Source organism: Macrobrachium rosenbergii, chromosome 1 (assembly GCF_040412425.1).
Source record: "Macrobrachium rosenbergii isolate ZJJX-2024 chromosome 1, ASM4041242v1, whole genome shotgun sequence".
Classification (NCBI taxonomy): domain Eukaryota; kingdom Metazoa; phylum Arthropoda; class Malacostraca; order Decapoda; family Palaemonidae; genus Macrobrachium; species Macrobrachium rosenbergii.
The window spans coordinates 43,193,538-43,198,537 of NC_089741.1; the positions used below are offsets into that span (position 1 = coordinate 43,193,538).

General features: G+C 31.6%; 1 long non-coding RNA gene across 1 annotated transcript in view; it reads right to left on the reverse strand.

Annotated features, from left to right (window-relative positions):
- LOC136828348 (uncharacterized) overlaps positions 1-5,000 on the reverse strand; it is a 114,908-nt gene that overhangs the window by 106,227 nt on the left and 3,681 nt on the right. The window lies entirely within an intron of this gene.

A 5,000-nucleotide genomic window follows, 5' to 3' on the forward strand; every position in this document is an offset into this window, starting at 1 on the left:
ATTACTTGAAATTCAAAAAAAGCTAAAATTTAAGAAACAATACTAAACCTCAAGAATCAATTCTAGAATATAAGAAACAATACTAAAAATTTGAGAAACAATACTAAAAATTCAAGAAACAATACTAAAAATTCAAGAAGCGATACTAAAATTTAAGAAACAATACTAACAATTCAGGAGACAATACTGAAGTAAAAGAAACAATAATAAAAATTCAAGAAACGATACTAAAATTCAAGAAAAAATACTAAAAATTCAAGAAGCAATACTAAAATTTAAGAAACAATAATTCAAATTAAGGAGCAATACTAAAATTTTATGAAACAATGTTAAAATTTAAGAAACGATAATGAAAACTCAAGAAACAATACTAAAATCTAAGAACAATAACGCAAATTAAGAATCAATACTAAAATTTAAGAAACGACACTAAAATTCAAGAAATACAAAAAATTTAAGAAACAACACTAAAATCCTGACAAGAGAGTCACCCTACCCAAATCCCACTACTTGCAAGCGCCACTCAAATCTAACCAGGCAGTAGGTCTAGGGCCTCGAAATTCTCCACCAGTTATACTTGAAGGTTTGAACACCAATTTGTAGTAGCCTCTGTCACCTTGACCACCGAGAAAAGTTATGGCGACAGGAAATTATTAGACCGGATGCAAAAAAGCACCTCCATATTATACTCTGTCGAGTGAAGGGCAGGTCATTTGGACAATTCGCTATGCTAATGGTTGGTCTCTCAAAGGTTGCGTACTTTTTTTTTTCGTCAGCTGGAGAACGTTTGTGTAGATTTACTGGTAGACGAGTATGTGTGTGTTTGTGAGTGCATGTTTAGTTATATCTCTAAACAGTCAATAAATTTACATATACAAATTCATGCATATAGACAAGCACAGACATACACGCAAGCAAAGACAAGTATGTATATATATTGTATATATATACATATATATATATGTGTATATATATATGTATATATGGATATATGTATATATATGTATATATATATATATATATGTATATATATATATATATATATGTATATATACATACATACATACATACATATATATGTTTATACATCTATATATATATATATATATATATATATATATATATATATATATATATATAAACATATATATATATATATAGTGTGTGTGTGTGTGGTGTGTACAGTATGTATATTGCAGTTTACCCAATAACACAAATGTACTGCATGTTATCAAAAGAATCTACTGAAAAGTCATACTTCTAAAACAAACTGCCTTCCGATCACCATTGAATTCGTTCCCTAAATTCATACTTATATATATATATATATATATATATATATATATATATATATATATATATATATATATATATATATATATATATATATGACTGCATCAAAGCATTTTATACTAAAAATGAGATACTTAAGTACAATATAAAAAAAGTTTTACCAACTCCAGCATGGAACAAAATAAAAAAAAATAAGTGATGAATAAATAAGGAAAGCGACTAATCTCAACATAATAGGATAAATAAATAAATAAAATAAATAAATAAAAGATTATTTAAATAATTAAATGAAGATGGCGTCCCAAACTACAGTATATAACACCTGACAATTCAAAGAAGGAAAATCACAGGGAGTTATAAAAAAAAATCTCGAGGGGAAACGAATAAAGAAATGGAAATACCAGCCTGGATCCATCCGACCTTGATGAGAGAGAGAGAGAGAGAGAGAGAGAGAGAGAGAGAGAGAGAGAGAGAGAGAGAGAGAGAGAGAGAGAGAGAGAGAGGGGTCTTTATAGAACTTGCTTTCCATCCTATAACCAATGCCCCGTGGGGCTGGAATGTAACATGTTTCTATTGTCGTGTTCAGCTTATAATCATGACATTTAGTCTCTCTGAAGTGACATTTCAAGAATTAAGTATACTGCATTTACTTAGCGGGGTGTACTCTATGTGGCTATCTATGCTTGATGTTATAATTTTGAGATATACACAGTATATACATACAAATATATATATAAATATATATATGATGTTATATAATATATGAGATATATATAATATATATATATATAAATATATATATATATATATATATATATATATATATATATATATATATATATATATATATATATATATATATATATAATGGTGCCATGTTACATTGGCTACGATCATCGCCTCACCAAAAAGAAAAAAAAAAGACACGAGATCGATCTCTGTGCAGAGAGAGGGGCTAACGATTTAGCCGTTTTCCAGAAAAATCTGTTGACAGAAGCAGTGACTGAATGAGGTACCTGATAATTATTCGAAGGTATGCAGCAGGTAGCATTCAGGGTAGGAAAGGGGCATAAGGCTGGCAACTTCATCCCAAAATGTCTTGCTAAGAGGCAGATGTTTAGTTTAACATTCTCTTGAGCCACCTTCTCTCAGGAGAAGAAAAGTCGTTTTAGATCATAAAAGGAGTCTCCTATGCAACGGCGAAGTGGCTACAGTCAACCTTTAATTAAACACAAGCTATCAATTTGAATTATTATCTGTTGAGTACCCAGATATTTTATTTTAATTATTTATATTTCTCTCTCCTTTCCTCTTTTTCCTTTCCTTTTCTATATATGAGTGTTCTATTATGTGGAAACTAACTATGAAAATTAATGGGCTTCACGGATAATAATAATAATAATAATAATAATAATAATAATAATAATAATAATAATAATAATAATAATAATATGCGTTTGATTATACAGCAGCATTTATGAACGTGGAACTGATTACTGAATAATTAATTTTTTATACTTTATATATTCATCGTCATTTTTTAATTTCTTTAATTATGTCTTTTGCATATAAAAAAAAATTACAGTTTTTTAGGCTAATGTTAAAAGATAATATTTTACGGGGCTGACCAGCACATTAAAAGCAATTATGCTTTCCTGAGAGAGAGAGAGAGAGAGAGAGAGAGAGAGAGAGAGAGAGAGAGAGAGAGAGAGAGAGAGAGAGAGAGAGGTCAATCTCATTTTTTTCCTCATCAAGTGGTTGTACCATCAAGGCCTGAGGCCATATCGTTCACCGACTTTTATTATGCAATTTATCCATTTTTTTCCCTTCTACCTTGCCTCTGCCAGCTCTACTTTTTTACAGATCTATTATTTGTCGTTCAATCAGATGAAGGGGAGAGGGGGAGGGGAGGGGAGGGAGAAGGGAGAAAAAAGGGAGGAAGGGAGAGAGGGAGAATCGTACAATCTCTTTCGTCATTCTCTCTTACATTCTCCCGTCTGAGAAGGGAACTCGTATTTTGTACCCAAGATTTTTCTACTTAGTTTTTCTACAAGAAGTGACTTGTCACAGTACCTAAGGAACTACAAGGAAATTATTAGTGTTTTTCGGTTTTGTTTATTAGATACTAGTTAATCAAAGATGGATTCTGTTTTATAACTACTAAAAGTCACAGCTTAATTATAATACATCACTGAGATAACGAAATTCCTACAAAAAGATTCAAGGCTACCTAGCTTACCTACCTTAACCTTACCTGACCTATTTTTTTTTTTAACGAATTACAGGTAACGTTACCTGACCTAACCTAACCACACCTAATTCGGTATACTAAATTAGCGTCACCTACCCTAACCTAACAATGGTCAAATATCCCTTATCATATACATTTACAAGAAAATACAATCAAACCCTTTATTTTGTCCTTTACTTTTTTCCAAAATTATCAAAAATTTAAATAGGCTATTACTAGGTCAACGTGGTTTACACGGTCAAGCAATGATAAGTAAATGCGCGGATGAAAACTGATAGAATTTGACCCGAAACAGCGGCAGGATTTGATTCTAGGCAATGACAGTCTTCAATCGACAAACTTTGCTCCCGAACAACACCAGATCTGCGCCCAAACAACTACAAGCTTTAAACCAAAAAACGAGCTTTAACAAAGAATACTGGCGACCTTTGACCCTGAACAAAGACAGTCTTTGACCCGAAACAATGGCAGAGTTTAAATCTCACACTGACCCTTTAGACAAGACAAATGACAGTCAGCGTCATGGGACAATGACAACATCTGACCTCGAACAATGTCGGAGTTCGACCTCGAACAATGACAGATTTCGACATTGGCAATCTTTGGCTCCAAAACAGACAAACCTTAACCCAAAACAATAACAGCTGTTGACTTCGATCTGCAACAACCTTTGACCCCAAACAATGACACCCTTCAGGCTACGTAGGAATTTTGCATACAATAGATAGGCTTATTTAAAAAAAAAAAATGCGTTTGAGTAAATATTCTGGGCTCGTGCTTTCACACAAAATCTTTAAAAATACGGTTGATATGAAATTCAGCCTTAAAACTAAAACACTTCAACGTCACTTAACACAAATCATAACATAACAAGATTCGTTCAGAATTCATTTTCATGTTTAGAAAATTCCTGAATTTTCTTTTTCAACCTGGCAAATAATGTCATTCTCATGATTCGAAAATTCCTTCTGTAAATATCAATTATAACAAAGGACAAATTATAACATATAAAAGACAAATAAATTTGCTCTAAATTTCGTTTCCGCCATGATGTTAGCCTTTAAAGGAACCACAGATATAACAAAAAAAAGAAAAAAAACCCAACGGCTTCATAACGGACTGAAATAAATGATGACGTCACGACCATGACGTCAGAAATTTTTTTTTTTAAGTTGCTGTTGGTTAAAGTAAGTAAAACGCAATATCGTTAATTTTGAGTCTTTGACAAATCATTTAACGTGTCTTTAAATAAAGACGCAAGTAAAAATTCATATTTCTTATTAATCTTATTATCTTATTAATCGTTAATGCGGTGTCTCTTTGAATTAATCCTACAAAAATATTCATGAAATTCTTTGCTATCAATTTACCGTCAGACACCAAATTTATAAAACCGCGGATTTCAACCTCATTTTTTTCCCCCGAACTTGTCTTTACCCGTTTCTGACCGACGCAA